The sequence below is a fragment of the Antechinus flavipes genome, chromosome 6 (assembly GCF_016432865.1).
Source record: "Antechinus flavipes isolate AdamAnt ecotype Samford, QLD, Australia chromosome 6, AdamAnt_v2, whole genome shotgun sequence".
NCBI classification, from domain to species: Eukaryota; Metazoa; Chordata; class Mammalia; order Dasyuromorphia; family Dasyuridae; genus Antechinus; species Antechinus flavipes.
In genome coordinates this window covers 257,458,066-257,474,829 of record NC_067403.1, presented here as the reverse complement: position 1 = coordinate 257,474,829, position 16,764 = coordinate 257,458,066, and the positions used below count along the sequence as shown (strand labels likewise).

Sequence of the window (16,764 nt, the reverse complement as noted above, 5' to 3'; positions counted from 1 at the left end):
GCCTGGGGGGAAGCGGGGAGGAGGGTAGAGCCCAAGCTGGGAGACAAAAGGTGCTGAGAGCGGGAGGGGACCCGGAGGAGGCTCCCCGCCCCCCCCCCCCCCCCCCCCCCCTCGTTCCAAGGCCTTTGGAAGCCACTGAACATGGAAAGGCCACAGAGCAAGGAATTCGGGCCCTGGGCAGACTTCGCCAGACCCGGATCCCAGAAGGCCCCGCAGGGAATTTGGGAAATGCAGCCGGACGATCCCCGTGGTTCTGGGAGAGCCCAGCTCGGAACCAGGAAGAAGTATCGCGGGGCACCCTCCCCGGTGCCCCCGTAGGGGAAGCCCCGAGGTTTCTGTCAGTCTCCAGATAAGGGTCTCTCCCGGGTCCGGAAGCGCCTAGAATCACTCCGCCTCTGGAGCTGGAGACGCCGGGGCTGCGGCTGCCCTCGCTGAGGTCCAGGGGCTAGCGCTGTCTCGGGCAGAGCCGCCGAGCCCCTTGCACCACTCCTTTCCCTGAAGTGCCCCGTTGTGCGGGGCCCTCTCCATCATCGTGCCCCTTCCGGAAAGGCAGCCCCACCCTGGAGTTGTGGGCTGCCCTAGCCACGTGTATCCCCCGCACACGCATCTGCCAGTCTTTGTGTTTCCCTCTGTTGTTCGGAAACACTAGTGGGGGCTCACGAACTGCAGCACTGCTCCAAGGGGAAGGAAGGCCCACCCCCAACCCTCGTTTAGTATTTTTGCCAAGAAAACCCCAAATGGGCTCACAGAGTCCGACAGGACTCGACAACAAAAAGGGCTATAAACAGGTTCGTTTCAGAAAAAGAAATGCAAGTTATTAACAACCACTTAAAATAATGCTCCAGATCACTAATCAGAGACATGCAAATTAGAAATGAAAACGGCTCGGAGGCTATTACCTCATAATAATCAGTTTGACTAAGTTATCAAAAAAAAAAAAAAGGAAAATGGCAAATGCTGTATTAAAAAAATGCTAAATGCTTTGTGTTCTTGCCAAGTGCATCCCATTCTGCAAAGCCATTTGGACTCTATGAAACTGGACCTGTTTGCTTGGTATAAGAATATAGCAAAAAAATGATAATAAGTTGTGGTGGCAAAGAATTAAAAACTGAGGGGATCCCAATCAATTGGGGAATGGCTGAACAGGTTGTGGAAGGTACTACTGTGATGTAAGAAATGAGGGGAGTGGGGGGGGGAATATGGGAAAACGGGGACACTAATGCATTGTTGGTGGAGTTGGGAATGAGCAAAGTGTATATCCTTCGATCCAGCAGTGTCTCTACTCGTATCCCAAAGAGGGAAAGGACTCACACGGGCAAGAATGTTTGCGGTGGCAAGGAACAGAGGGGATGCCCGAGAACTGAGCGATGGCTGACCAAGTTGTGGTCCGTGAGTGCGATGAAATACTGTTGTTCTGTACAAATGATGAGCAGGCTGATTTCAAAAAAGCCTGGAAAGACTTAGAAGTGATGCTGAGGGAAGGGAGCGGAACCAGGAGAACATTGTGCACGGCAACGGCAACACGGAGATGAGCAACTAGGAAAGACTTGGCTCTTCTCGGCGATCCAAGACAATTCCAACAGACTTGGAATGGAAAATGGCATCCGCATCCAGGGAGGGAGCTCCGGAGACTGGATGGGGATCACCTGGTTTGGTTTCTTTCCGTTTCTTCTGCTTTTTCTTTTTTCTATTTATTTATTTAGCTTTTTTTTTTTTTTTTTTTTTTTTTTGCTTTTTCTTTCACAACACGACTCGTATGGAAATGTTTTTTTTTTTAAATGAATGTACATGTAAAACCTAAAAATAAAGAAATAAAAGGTTTAAAAACATTTCAAAAACAAAACGATGAGAGGGATGGGTTCAGAAAAACCTGGGAAGACTTACACGAACGGAACGAGGAGAAGGGTGACGCGGTAACAATGTTATGAACGTAATCAACTTTAAAAGACTTTACGGACACGAATCAACTCACCAACCAGATGAAACCCGGGACTCACCACCAGATAATCGAGCCAAGGGACTTTGAATGCAGAGAAAAGTGTATTCTCTCTGTTTTTCCTCCCATTCTTCCTGCCTGCCTTCCAAGGGAAAAAAAAGAAAGGGAGGAAGGAGGGAAAGAAGAGGAAGGAGGAAGGGAAGGAAGAGAGGGAAGGAAGGAAGAAAAAATAAAGTTGGAACATGGCTAATGGGGGCTTTGTTTTACATGACTTCATATTTTAGTTTTGTTTTTTCTTACCTTTTTAATATGTTTGAGGGGGGAATAGAGAGCATTAGAGAAAAAAAATTACTTTAAAAAAAAAAAAAGTCATTCACTGAGTTCCTTCTAGAACCAGAGAACTAGCCTGCTGTGTGAGGGCTACTTGGGGCAGTGAGCCAAGGGGGAGTTACACTCTATGTACTTGATGTTTACTAGCTGTGTGACCCTGGACAAGTCATTTAAACCCCATCTGCCTCAGTTTTCTCATCTGCAAAATGAGCTGGAGAAAAAAGATGGCAAAGTACTCCAGTACCTTTGCCAAGAAAACCCCAAATGGGGGCATGAAGAGTTGGTCACAATGAAAAACGACAGAATAATAAATTGTTGAGATGGGGATTGTGCTTTTTCTCTCCAGCACCTAGGATAGTACCTGGCCCTTAGCAGTTGCTCAATAAGTGATCAAAGGGGGTTATTTCCGAATCAAATGTCATCCGGGTGGCAGAGTTTGGAGTGATGGTGAAGTCTAAGGTGAGAGCGCCCGTCCCTCGGGTTACCCTGACGTGGCCGTGTCACTGCGGGACAGTGACCCCTCCCTCGCCTTTTGGAGAAAACAAAGGCGTCCGTGCTTCTGACCTTCCAGAAAGGCCGGCCCTAAGGGGATGCACAGTGAGGGTGACCCCAAGAACTCCCATTCTCGGACCTCGCCTGGTTTCAGCTGAGTCACCTCCCCCGGGGCCTTTCATAGCCTGATGCTTCATGGTCTGGAAAGCCCAACAAAGGGGACTTTGAAAGAGGTGCTGAAACTGCCCCCTTCCCCCTGCTCCAAGGCCTTTCCACCCCCCCTCCCCCTTTTCTGAGGCCTTTTGACACAGCCCCTGGGCACCCTGTTCTGGGAAGGGCTCTTGGCTGATCTTGTCAATGAATGATCCCAGAAGCTTGCTCACCAGAGGATGTTTTTCCTTTGGTCTCAGCAACTCACAATGATTGTCTATGAGTGTGTGGAGGGGCTGCCATTGACCTGGGGGGTTATATCTGCTCCAACGGGATGCTGATCTGCAGAAAGAGAGAATTAACTCCATCTTCCCCTCCCCCCACCCCCGGGAAAACTGTAAGTCATCCTTGGAAAGTCACTTGGTTTCCATTTAATCAACCAATTTGTGTTACACATCGCACCTGCGATGTCGGCTTTATTATCTTTCTCTTCTTCAAAGGAAGAAGTCACCCCAAAGCTCGAGCAGGTTCCACGCCCAGCTCTGACAGTGGGCGTTCTAGAGTCTCTCCCCCTTTCTACATTCTCTCCCCAAATTTGAGACTGGAAGGGAGCTCAGCTGCCTCCAGGGCCCCTTCCTGTACCTGAAGGAGTCGCCACTAAGCCAGATACCCCGATAGCTCATAAATGTGGAATCATCAGCTATCCAAAAAGGTATTTTTAAACTTAATTTGCTTTATTAACATTTCTTCATCACTTTCTTCAGACTAGACAACTAATAAAACAATCAGCTAAGGCCCTGTTGGGCGGTTGTCAGTTTTCCGAGGTGTAAATCAGCATCACCTCCAGTCACTCCTAGGCAGGACGGGACAAACGGCTGTCCGGCCTCCACCTGAAGGCCTCCGAGGAGGATGGGGAGGCTGCCCCTCCCGCTCCGGGACGGCCCTTCTCGTCAGCACGCGCTTCCTTCGGAATGGGTCCCAAGTTGTCCCTTGGTATCTCCCCGACTGCTACAGATTCTGCCTCCTAGGGCCCTCTTCCACACAAGAGCCCTGGAGTCAGAGAAATCCGCCTTTTCTGCACACTCACGTGACATCTGGAGGCATCTCCTGTCCGGATCTCTCTGACCACTGGACCCAGGGAGCTCTGCAGGAGCAAGGAGGCTGCCTCCCTCACTGCAGTCCAACTCCATCCCAGGATCCCCCAGGCCGTGGTCCTCTGTGAAGGAAGGGTGAACGACCACATGACAGAGACTCGGGGTCTTTCAGCCTCCTTGTCAAAACCCTGCTCCAGCGCTGGGGCCAGAAGCGATCGTGGTGCCCCACCCAGTGCCACCTCCTATCCCGTGGAGGACGGGATCCTCCCTCATCTTCCTGCTCACGGCCATCAGTTACCTGGGATGTCATTTGGCACTCGCCCCTATTGGATTTCTTCTGCTCAGGTTTCGCTCAGGGCTCTGGCCTTTTTGGGAGTCCCGAGGCTCGTCATCCAATGGGTTTGGGGTGGTCCCCCGAGTCTGACATACTGTTGTTTTGTGATTTTTTAGAAGGGGAGGGCGCGGGGGCTGGGGTGATGGCGGCGGGGGCTGGATTTCCCAGGGAACGAACCAGTTCCGGGTCATGGGAAGGTCCGGCTGAAGTGGGCCACATAGAGTCACTCACAGAAACCTGGATCAGCACTGCCGGGGGCTAGAAAGAGGTAAGTTTAGGGCATATGAAAGGCAGCTCTACTTCCCACGTGGGGGAGGGTACCCATGGAACTCCTTATTTTAAGACGTGTCCAGGCCAGAAATAGAAAGTTCCACAAAAGTTTTAGATAACTCCACGGGTGACGGCCCCATTAATGAGTTAGCAAGGAAACTACGAGGTTTGGGGCCCATGCCTCGGAGGGGAGGCAGCTGAGGTCTCCCCCACGCCAGCCCTGGAGGGGCCGGTGGACAAAGGCCTCTCCGGGCGGACGAAGGCCTCTCTGGGCTTCTCCCTGAGGCCGCCACTCTCACTGGCTGCTGTGAGAAAGGCAGGACAGAGTGATGAGAAAAATGGGCTTCAGAGAGTGCTCGGCCAGGGGCACAGCCCAGGAGAACGGGCTGGGGGAGAGCACTCTTATGTTTCCAGATCCCACCTCAAGTCCAGAAGGACCGGCAGCCGGGGAAGCACCGAGGGTGATGATAATAACGACGGAAATGGGGACGGTGCTTTCCAGTGTGGACAGCGACTTCCCAGGAGGGCTCGTTGAGCCCCAACAATCCCCTGAAGGACAAAATGCAAGTTTGATTTTTTTCAACTGTCCAATTTGTTATTTTTCAATTAAAACTTTTTATTTTCAAAACATACGATGGGGGCACCAGCCCTGAAGTCAGGAGGACCCGAGTCCCAAACTGGCCTCAGACACTTCCTGGCTGTGTGATCTTGGGCAAGTCACTTAACCCCAATTTCCTCAGCACAAAAAGAAAAGAAAAGAAACAAACAAACAAACAAGAAAAAAAAAAAAAACACGTGCTCGGGTAATGTTCCAGCACTGACCCTTGCCCGCCTTGTGTTTCAGATTTTCCCTCGTTCCCCCTCCCCTCCCCTAGATGGCAAGCAACCCCGCAGATGTTGACCATGTAAAATAGAAGTTGAACCCACCGTGTAAACCTTTCTCCACCATCTGACCCGGGTTTTATTAATGCAGAAAGAAGCTCAGGAAGGCGGAGTGTCCCGGGCAGAATCGGACCCGAGTCTTTCTAATTCTGAGCATTTCGGGGCCAGCGTTCGGGCTCTGGGCAACGATTGGGGGACGAAGGGGGAGGGGGCAGAGCTGGCCGGGGGCTATCCCCTCCGCGGCCGGGAGAGGGCGCACGACACCACGGCTAGTTCCCTCAGTCTGGTGCCGGGCCGAGAGCCATCCCTCGCAGGCAGCCGGTGGTGGGCTGGTACCCAGACCGAGGGCAGCCCCGTGAGAGGAGAGCCCAAGCCCCCAACCCGCTCAGGAGAAAACCCCACGGGCCGCTGCCATTCATTCATTAAGGGGTCTCGGCGGTGACGCCCCCCCCCCCATCCTCCAGGGCTGGCAATGTAAAAGCGCCCCAGGCCAACCCAGGGACCAGGAGCCACTGGCCCCCGCTCGTCCCCGAGGGCCCCGCCCGCTCTAAAGGCCACAGGAACCTCCAGAACCTCCCTGGACGATACAGCCTCGAATAGCAGGTCCCTCCTCCCCCCCTCCCCCCGCACACCTAGAGTCCTCCCCCATGTTCGGCTCCTGGTCTGAGGAGAGTCCAGGCCCTGAGCTCGAGGACGGCCCGTATCCCCACCCCCTCCCATGAGCCGGCCGGTGAGACCCCGCGCCACCGCGGCCCAGCTGGCGGTCCCGCTTCCTACAGGAAGCTCTCCCTGCTCGTCCTGCTGCGAGGAGTTGGGGGACAACTCGCCTCGCCCCCTGGGGGGTGTTTAGAAAGTGCCCGTGATCCTCTGAGCCGCTCGGAGGCCCGGACCACCTTCTTTCTCGGGAGCAGAGCCCGGGCCACGGGGCCGTTCTCTGGCTCCCCCCCACGCTCAGGAAGGCCGTACCTGGCCCCGCTCCCCTTCCCGGGGCCCCCGGCCCCTCAGGAGGCCCAGCCAGCGCGCACATTGGCAAGAGCAGTCCGGAGAGGGAGGGAAGGAGCGGATCGGGTGGCAGCCGGTGACTCAGCACTTCAGGATAAGGATCTCCCCCACACACACACCGGGGGAGACCCAGTCATGAAGCCCGGGGGGTGGGCTGCCTGGGCCCGGAGCCGGCCCGGGGGCCGCGGGGGCGTTCCGGGGCTCCTGCGCTCGGCCCGCGCGCCCGGCCAGACGGAGCCCGAGAGCGCAGGGGAAGGCGGGAGGAGCTCGCGCCGGGCCGGGGAGAGGCCGGGGAGGGCCCGGGGAGGGCCCGGGCTGCTCCAGGTGCCGCGGCGGGGCCCGGCGGGGCGCGAGGTGAGCTAAGCGGAGGCCCTGCCGCGTGCCCCCCGGGGCTTCCGGTGACGTCACAGGCAGCCCAGGGCAAGGCAGGGCTGGCAGCCCTCGGCTCCTGGCTCCTTCCCGCCTTGGGAAAAGGGAAAGTGTGTCAGGGCTGGCAGCCGCGGGAGCACATTCCTGCCGGGTTTCCTTCCCCTCCCAGCCTCCCCACCCTCCTGCCCTCAGCTGCCTCAGTCCCCGCCGGCACGCCACCACAAATGCCAACAGTCTCATGAGCTGGAAGCTCCGGGGCGGGAGAATGTCAGCCGGGGGTGGGGCGGCAGGGGAAGCGCCCCCGCAGCCGCGGCTCCTCCCCCCCCCACGCAGCGGCTCCCCCAAAAGCAGTGAATCCTCCCCCGCAGCGGTTTCCCCCCTCCCCCCAGCGGCTCCCCCTAAGGCGGCTCCCCCAAAGCAGCGAATCCCCCCTCAGCAGCCGCTCAGGGGTCTCTGCACACCTGGGGCCCCACCCCTTGACCCCAGTCTGGCAGGGATGGGCAAGGCCACCTCCCCAAGAAGCCCAGGCCCGCCTCCCCAGCCCTCCTCTCACAGAGCCTTGTTCTTCAGGCCGCTGGGGGGGGGCGGCCTCCTGGGGGACCCTCCACAGATGGGGAACCACACCCGACACTTAAGGTGACACTCACTGGAGGGCAAGGCTGTGACCTGAGACTCCTTGATTCCCAATCTCCGACCCCACTCCTCAGAGGCTCTGCTCCCTTAACATCCCAGGGGCACCTCGAGGTGTCAGAGAGACAGAGCCCATACCAAAGGCACCAGGTGGTCACAGGGCCTGCGAGGGGGGGGGTCTGGCTGTCCCGAGGGTGTCAGCAAGGGGGGGAAGGTGGAGGAGTGGGGAAGGGGACAGAGCCCATAGGATGCTCTAGACCCCCCCCCCATGGGCAAAAAGGAGACTGGAGGGGAGTCAAGAAAACAGTGGCAGAACCTCAAGGGCCCCTGCTGGGGCTTCTCCCTATCGCCTCTCTGTTTCTCTGTCTCTCTCCCTCCTGTTCTCTTTCTTCTCTCTCTCTCTCTTTCTCTCTCTCTCTTCTCTCTCTCTCTCTCTCTCTCTCTCTCTCTCTCTCTCTCTCTTTCTCTCTCTCTCTCTCTCTTTCTCTCTCTCTCTCTCTCTTTCTTCTCTCTCTCTCTCTCTTTCTCTCTCTCTCTCTCTCTCTCTCTCTCTCTCTCTCTCTCTCTCTCTCTCTTTCTTCTCTCTCCCGCTCTCTCTCTCTCTCTGTTTCTCCCTCCCCTTCTCCTTTCTGTCTCTCCCTCTCTCCTCCTTCTCCTTCTTTCCTCTCTCCTCCTTGTCTTTCCTTTCTGTCTTTTCTCTCTCTCCTTCCTGTCTCTCTTCCTCTCCCTCTGTTTTCTGTCTCTCTCCCCTCCTCTGTCCCTTTTGCTCTTTCCTCTCTCTTTCTCTCTCCTTTTTCTGTCTCTCTCCCCCTCTCTCCCTTTCCTTCTTTTTAATCTCTCCTTCTTGCTTTCTCTCTCCCTTTTCCCATTTTTCTCCTCTCAACCCCAGACAATAAGTTAACTATTTCTTGTTTTATCTTAATGATAATTTCATCTTTCGAAGGCGGCAGGACGAGTAGCAGGAACTTCTTCCTCCACATCTGATTCTCACCAAAGAAGAGCTGGCTGTGGGGCAGAGATGATGGGAATCTTTCAAGGAGGAGAGGAAACCTGAACATGGGCCATGTGAATAAGATGCCCTAGGTTAGGGGAGAGATTTTCAAGGTCTTGGAGAAAGGGTAGGGAGGGTCCCGTGGCCTAAAATTCTATGTGAATTTAGAAGTTCCTAACTATGAAATTCTGGAGACTCAAAGGGAAAGCTCTGATGAGGAAAAGAAACTGTGGCCAAAGACGCGTGTGGAACTGTGGGAAACTCCCTGCCCATCTTAGACTTTCAGTAACCTCATGTGACAGACAGACGCAAGAACAAATACTCGAAGAGTATGTGTCATGGCCCAGAGTGGTGAGAAGAGCATCAGGAGTGCTAAGGCTGACAGCAAGCTGAGGCTTGGGAGCAAACCAAAGTTAATGAAAAAGTGGTTTTTAAGGCATGTTGGGAAAGCTCAAAGAAGGGATGAGACCGTGAAGAGAAGGCTGGGAAGTGAGAACTGGCAGAGCGGCGCAAACCTCAGTTCTTGGCTTTTCTGTCTTCTCTACAAAGAACCATCTTTGGCCCAGGAAGGACAGAATAAAAATGACTCCCAGAGCAGGGAGACCCAGAAGGAGTAGGGAGCTCCTGAGTCCCCTGGAAGCCCGCTTCACATCCCCAGGTTCAGCCGAATCAGAAGACCAGGGGATGTCCCTGGGTGTGGCCAGACATCTCTGAAATATAATGGAAAGTTAGAGAAAACCCCAGGTGTCTTCTGCCCCATCAGTGAATACCTGGAGGCCTGGGTGTCTTAGAAAGGATTTGATCCAGTGGAGAGTTTTCAGAAGACGGCAACCTGAGTGAGGAAGAACCCACAAGCAAATGAACTGGAAGACATGAGAATAGCTGACCTGGAGGAAAGCAAGATGGGCAAGGGCTGAGCTGGTTCTGCTGGGCCCTACGGGGTAGACAATAAGGGCAAATAGACAAATCTGGGCCCAATGAAAGGAAACCAGAGCTGTCCCAAAGTCCCAAGAAGAGAAAGTTCCCTGCCTCGGAGGTCCACCAGCAAAGTCTGGATGATCATTTAGAAAGGTAACAAAGTACATGAATAGGGGCAGTGAGGTGGCACAGTGGAGTCCCAACCCCGAAGTCAGGAGGATCTGTGTTCAAATCTGAGTTCAGACACTTACCACTTCCTGGCTGTGTGACCCTGGGCAAGTCACTTAACCCCAATGGCCTCAACAACAACAAAAGAAAGTACGTGAATTTAATGGAATATTCTCATAGTGCTATAAGAAATAATATATGGGTTGAATACAGAGAAGTTTGGAAAGATCCACATGAACTGATGCAGAGTGAAGTCAGCAGAACCAAGAAAACAATATACACAATAATTACAGCAAAAGAAATGGAAAGAACCACCAACAAATCAAAAGTCGAATGTAACAAAACGATAAGGACAAAGTAGGACTTGCACGAAGAGATTGGAAAGGACACCCCCCCCCAACCACCCTTGCATGGAGCTTCTAAGGGGTTACACCTCAACCTGCATATGTTTTCAAACTTCCAATGTATTCATCAGTTGTGCTGATTCCCCACCACCACCACCCATACCTATAAAAACACTATTTGATTTATAGGATCCCTCTCTGGGAAGAGGCCGGGATACTTGGAATAATGTGATAATGTAAGGAAAAGAAGACAGTAATAAAAATATTTCTTAAAAAAAAGGAAAGGAATTTGGGTTGGATGAGATGGCCATTCAGGTTGTGTCCAACTTCGAGATTCCATGATTTTTTGTGGCTATTCCAGGGATGTCTCCATGAAGACTGGGGAGGAGGCAGGAGACCCTTCAAGGAGGTGTGAACAGTTACTGCAAAGAGAATATATCATTGGATAGTTGGCACAATAAATAAATGGACATTCTCAACATTTCTTCCTTCCTCTCCCTCCATGTTAAATCAATTTTTTATAAAGTTTTAGACATCCTTTTTTTTTTTTTTTTTGGATGAGGCAATGGAGATTAAGTGAGCTAGCAAGTGTCCTGTCTGAGAACTGATTTATATGCAGGTGCTCCCAACTCCAAAGCTGGAGCTCTATCTAAAGGCCACCTCACTGCCTTCCAGTCTAAGAGATTCTATCTCTCCAATATCTCTTGCATTCATCCCTTTCTCTCTTCCCTCCTACATCTAATGCTTTAGTCCAAATCTCACATGAATCATTGCAGTAGCTGTTTCTTTTATAAAAAAGTTTGTATTACTATTTCTATTTCTTATATCATCGTAGTTACCTCCCAAATCCTTTTCCCTTCCACTCCCAGGCATCCTATATAACAGATATAGTATTTTTTATTTTTTTTATTTTTTTAATTTTAATTTTTATTTATTTTTTTATTTAATAATAACTTTGTATGGACAGAATCCATGCCAGGGTAATTTTTTACAACATTATCCCTTGCACTCACTTATGTTTCGATTTTTTTCCCCTCCCTCCCTCCACTCCCCCCCAAGATGGCAAGCAGTCCTATAAATGTTAAATATGTTGCAGTAAGATATAGCATTTTTTAAAGAAGAAAAATCGACACAACTGATGGATATATTGGGAAAAGTCCGAGAACCTTTTCCATGTGTAAGTGACCTCCTGTGGCCTTCCCACCTCTACTCAGGGCTGAATTGGAGGCTTCTCATCTCTCCTCAGTCCTGCTGGATCTTTATCATCTTATCACAATTACTTCTGGTTTGTGGTAAGAGGTCTTTTTTTTTTTTCATTGTTGTAGTCACTGTAAACATGGTTTTCTTGGTTCTGTTGACTCCATCCTTTGTCACTGTGTACATGGTTTTCTTGGTTCTGCTGGTTTCACTTTTTGTCACTGTGTACATGGTTTTCTTGGTTCTGCTGGTTTCACTCTTTGTCACTGTGTACATGGTTTTCTTGGTTCTGCTGACTTCACTCTTTGTCACTGTGTACATGGTTTTCTTGGTTCTTCTGACTTCACTCTTTGTCACTGTGTACATGATTTTCTTGGTTCTGCTGGTTTCACTCTTTGTCACTGTATACATGGTTTTCTTGGTTCTGCTGACTTCATCCTTTGTCATTGTGTACATGGTTTTCTTGGTTCTATTGGTTTCACTTTTCGTCACTGTATACATGCTTTTCTTGGTTCTGTTGACTCCATCCTTTGTCACTGTGTACATGGTTTTCTTGGTTCTGCTGACTTCACTCTTTGTCACTGTATACATGGTTTTCTTGGTTCTGCTGGTTTTACTCTTTATCACTGTATACATGGTTTTCTTGGTTCTGCTGGTTTTACTCTTTATCACTGTGTACATTGTTTTCTTGGTTCTGCTGACTACATATACTCTGTCACTGTATACATGGTTTTCTTGGTTCTATTGGTTTCACTTTTCGTCACTGTATACATGCTTTTCTTGGTTCTGTTGACTCCATTCTTTGTCACTGTGTACATGGTTTTCTTGGTTCTGCTGACTTCTTCCTTTGTCACTGTGTACATGGTTTTCTTGGTTTTGTTGACTCCATCCTTTGTCACTGTGTACATGGTTTTCTTGGTTTTGTTGACTCCATCCTTTGTCACTGTGTACATGGTTTTCTTGGTTCTGTTGACTCCATCCTTTGTCACTGTGTACATGATTTTCTTGGTTCTGTTGACTCCATCTTTTGTCACTGTGTACATGGTTTTCTTGGTTCTGTTGACTCCATCCTTTGTCACTATATACATGATTTTCTTGGTTCTGTTGACTCCATCTTTTGCCACTGTGTACATGGTTTTCTTAGTTCTGCTGACTTCACTCTGCCTAAGTTCTGAGATCTTACAATGGCTCCCAACTGGCCATCTCTTCTTTCTCCAATCCATGTTCCACACAGGTGCCCAAGGGCTAGAAACACAGTCTGACCATATCACATCCCTGCTCAAAAAACTCACAGTTTCCTACTGTCTCCAGAATAAGATTCACAGTCCTCTGGCACTCATCGCCTTCACAATCTAGCGCCCATTCTTTTGTCTGTTGCACACTAGATTCTGGTCAAATCAGCCTCCTTTCCAGGAACTCCGTCTCCCATCTCCATCCCTTTGCCCTGGGACTAACCTTCCCTTCAGGATCACCTCCCATAATTGCAGGCTCCCTTCCTTCCCTGTGTGGAGCCTCTTCCAGGGCCCCCACTGTTTCCTCAGGTCACTCTGGATTTTTCCTTTGGACACACTTTGTTCTTATTTCTATCTCTTCTTTCCTCTCTCCGATGGCCTTTCATTGTGCCCTCTAACGCCCAGCACCCAGCACAGAATAGGCATGAATCAGTTTGTGCTCAATGAATGACTTCCCCCCAGCACCTCGTACGGGATTCTCCCTAAATGTTTGTTGAACCAGTTTGTGGGCATTAGAAACATCCCTGCCGGGGATTTCCCAGACAGAGGGACGGCCCCATTTCTCTACATGGGCTTCTGGACAAATGTCAAGGGGAAGGGAGCTGAAGGCAAGGCTTAGGGCATCTGAACCCAGGGCTCCCAGCTCCTAGCCCAGTGCTTTAAAGACCTGGTATCCAGTAATCAGAGCGGGCATTTGTAGAGCACCTCAAGGTTTCCAAAGAGCTTTAGAAATAGCTCCTCGGATCCTTACCACAACACTGGAAGTTAGATGGGTGTTATCATGATCCCCATTTTACAGAGCAGGAAACCAAAGCAGGTAGAGTTTAAGGGTCCAGAGTCACCGTGCTAGCCAATGTCAGAGGTCACATTCGAACTCAGGTCTTCCTGTCTCTAGGACTCGATCCACTGTGTGACATTTAGGATGTCTCGATCTATTTTTGTTATTCCTAAAGGCCTCTTTTCTTCTCGCTGGGTCTGCTGCCTCACAGACAGGGCAGATCTTCAGCCAGGATAAAAAAGTTGGGAGGGGGGGGGGTGATATATGTAAAGTTGGCGGTTGTTTTCACATCTCCTTCCTCTTCCTCCTCCTGCCCAGCTAACACATGTTTTTTGTTTTTTGTTTTTTTCTCAGCAGAATATCAATAGAATCCTACCTGGTTTCAGAGAAAGGTCCCTCCTTGGACATGTGAACATTAATGGGGGGGGGGGGCGGCAGTTTGAGGGCCTGGGAGCCTGTAACACCTGTAAGAACATATAGGAATGACAATTTAATGGAGAAATTCCGGGCCCTGTGGGACTGTTTGGGGGAAGATTTCTGACTGTAAAGCTTCTAAGTGTCCCTCAAATCGTACCAGGTGGACAACCGACTATTGTGCCCTGTCTAAAACTGGCCAAATGAAGTTCAGGGAGTTGCTGGCCCAAGGCCCCTTCCAGCTGGGATTTGGGAGAATTCTTCTGGGACCATGAGGGCTCTGAGTACAAGGTGATCCAGGGATTTTCTGCTTCCCATAGTGGGGATGGAGCCAGTCTTGGAAAACTGCAGTGGGAAGAAGAGGGAGGAGCTTGTGTTCTGGCTGCTCAGGGACACTGAGCCATGTTTGGGCGCTGTCAGAGAAGGGGACCCCCCCCCCCAGACAGAGACACAGAGTCCCACAGAGAGGGGGAGGAGCAGCCGAGGTAACTTGGCCCTAGAGATGATCCCTTGTAGGGGTGTTGGGGTTGCCCAGACCTTTCTTGCCCATCCCAACACACACACACCTGAGTAAATTGACTCTAACACTGGGAAGCCATTTTGGTTACATATAAAGGACAATAACCAGTCCCACTCCCACTTAATAATGAAAATAAGTTTCCTAACACCATCCCCTCCTGCGCTTCTCCCCCCGCTCCATACCGAATTCTGTGGCCCGGTCCCAAGGGTCTGAAGAGAAAAGGAAGAAAAACTTTGAAAAAACCAACCAACCACCCAACCTAGGCATTTTTACCTGTCGTTTCATTGGCTCCCTCTGGAGAGAGGGGAAAGAACCATGTAATTATATCCTGCTGTGTCCTAAATGCTTTCCTCATCTCATTTGGTGCTTTTAGTATCCCCATTTTACGGGCTAATTGGCCTGCCCAGTCACACAGCTAATCAGTGTCGAGGCTGGATTGGAAATCTTGGAAGTCTTCCTTATTCCAGGTCAGGTGCTCTATCCATTGTGCTATCCACTAATGAAAACTAAGGCAAACTGCCTTAATAATAGATAGCCTTGTGAAGCATTTACCTAATTTCATCCTTACGACAGCCCTAGGAGGTAGATGCTATTATTTATCATCTCCATGTTACAGAAGAGGAAACTGAGGTAGAAAAAGGTTAAGTGTCTTGTCTAGGGTCACTGGCTAGAGTGCAGGATTTGAAATCTTTCTGTGTCCACTGCCCTCCCTAGTCTCCTGCATTCAGAGAATCCTAGATTTAGGGCCAAAAGAGATTTCTTAATTCATCTTGTTTCATTTTGCAGATGAAGAAACTGAGGCCCAAAAAGGGTACGTGACTGTCTTGATTTTTCTCTGAGTTCCCCCCTAATGCTCAGGGAAGCGAGGTGGTACAGTGGGAGAGCACTGGGCCTGCAGTCACAAAGACCCGAATTCCAATCCAGCCGCAGACACTGACTAGTTGTGTGACTCTGGGCTGCCTCGGTTTCCTCATCTGTAAAATGACCTGGAGAAGGAGACGGCCAACACTCTCCACGTTGGCCAAGAAAACCCCAAATGGGGTCACGAAGAATTGGACAAGAATGAATGAGTCCCTCAAATGCTTAGAACAATGCCTGACACGGTGAGAGCTTAATAAATGCCTTTTCCTTCTTCGCCCTCCTCATTGGCCGCCATGGGAGGGCTAGAGCTGTGAGCTGGATAGGGCTGAGATGTCATGGTCATGAGCTTACCGACCCGGAAACAGAAGTGAGGAACGGAGGGACCAGTCAAACCCAAAGGAGCCCAAAGGCCAGGGTTCGGTGCTCCCCACTCCCGCCCACCAACCCTGAACTCTCCCAGAGTCCCCAGCTCGTGGGGGAAAGGGTTAGGGGCTAACAAAAACTGTGTCCCTCAAGCAATTTGGCAAGTTGAGCTGTAAAAGTCACTGGGGTGAATTCAGGCCAGTTGAAGGGGAGACCTGGGAAATCTGCCCCTTGTGGAGGGACCCCGAGAGCCCAGCCCGCCCCCGAGGCCACCCCCGGGTAAGCTACCTCCAGGAAGAAGTCAGCCTGGTAGCCTCCAATTTTAAGCGATTTTTTTTGGCTAACTGGGAGTTGAGCTCAGTTGCTTTGCCGAAGAAACGAAATGTCAAAGTGCAAATGTAACAACTTTTAAAATTGTGAAATCGTTTCAAATCATTCTTTTAATTTTTTCCCCCTCTCCACTCCAGCGTCTTGGAGCAAAGCCCCGTGGCCCCACCCTAGTTACAGACTGGGTCTTCTTGCTGCTGTACACACCTTCATCTCTCCAACACAAAAATAGGGGGACGTCCGGGCCCCCATCCTCCCCAGCGCCCCAGAGAACGCTCCCTCCTTTTCACTCAGCTTGTCCCCCTCCCAAAGGCACAGAGCAACGTCCTCCCCCCCCGCAAGCCTTCCCTGAGCACCCCACAACCCAGAGAGCTTGTCTTCCCCTGAGCACAGTCCTGCACTTGGCCTGGGACACACACTGCCTGTGGGGCTCTCCCGGAAGTCCGGACGCTCCCTGCGGGCAGGCAGGGAGCTTCCTCTGGAAGAGCAGGAAGTGCTCAGGGAGCGAGGGGGAAGTACAAGGATGACCTGGGGTAAGAGGTGGCTTGGACTCCCAGGGGCTGATGGTGAGGGGGCCTGCGGAGAGCACGGGGGCCTGAGCCCACCTCGTGCACCGGCCTAGGCAGGAGGCAGGCGCTTGGCCACATCCCCTCCTGGTCTTTCCCGGGCTGAGGTCCCACACTTCTGAGCGCGAGGACTTTCTGGGGAGCCTCCTGGGGAACAATGGAAAAGGAGGGGAGATGCCGTCGTCCCCTCCCCGGCACCCTCCCTTTCTCTCTTCCCCTCGGCCATCTTTTTTTCCCTCTCTCCCCCCTTCCCCTTCTCTCTCCTTTCCCCCCTTCTCTTCTCCCTTTCCCCTGTTCTTTCTTCCTCTTGCTTCTTCCCTTCCCAGCACCCCCTCCTTCCTCTCCTGTTCTGGAGCTGCTTTCTCCCTGACTCAGCAAGGTGCTTTATAAGGTGCTGAGGGGGCTCGGGCAAATCCAAACCACATTGTCTGCAGACTCCCGGCACGGAAGGAGGGGGGCCGGGAGCGGGGCCTCTCCCTCCCCCTGCAGGGCCCTGAGCGGGTCCCCTCCCTCCCCCGGCGGGCCCCCGCCCCCACTCCCGGGCAGTCCCAGGGATTTCTTCCTGGCCAGCCGGGCCCTTGGCACCAATCAGCCCT

General features: G+C 51.7%; 1 long non-coding RNA gene across 4 annotated transcripts; it reads right to left on the bottom strand.

The window, feature by feature from the left end:
- Nucleotides 1-793: 793 nt before the first annotated feature.
- Nucleotides 794-6,187, bottom strand: LOC127541298 (uncharacterized). Of its 4 annotated transcripts, none has more exons than XR_007948428.1 (5): nucleotides 5,534-6,187; nucleotides 4,301-5,155; nucleotides 3,996-4,124; nucleotides 3,142-3,250; nucleotides 794-2,078 (listed from the first exon to the last, which is right to left on the bottom strand). It is a non-coding gene; the product is annotated as an uncharacterized LOC127541298 (long non-coding RNA). The 4 variants fall into 4 exon arrangements; XR_007948429.1 differs by lacking the exon at nucleotides 5,534-6,187 and having other exon boundaries at nucleotides 794-1,797; nucleotides 1,998-2,078; nucleotides 4,301-5,507; XR_007948426.1 differs by lacking the exon at nucleotides 5,534-6,187 and having other exon boundaries at nucleotides 4,301-5,505.
- Between the last annotated feature and the right edge of the window lie 10,577 nt (nucleotides 6,188-16,764).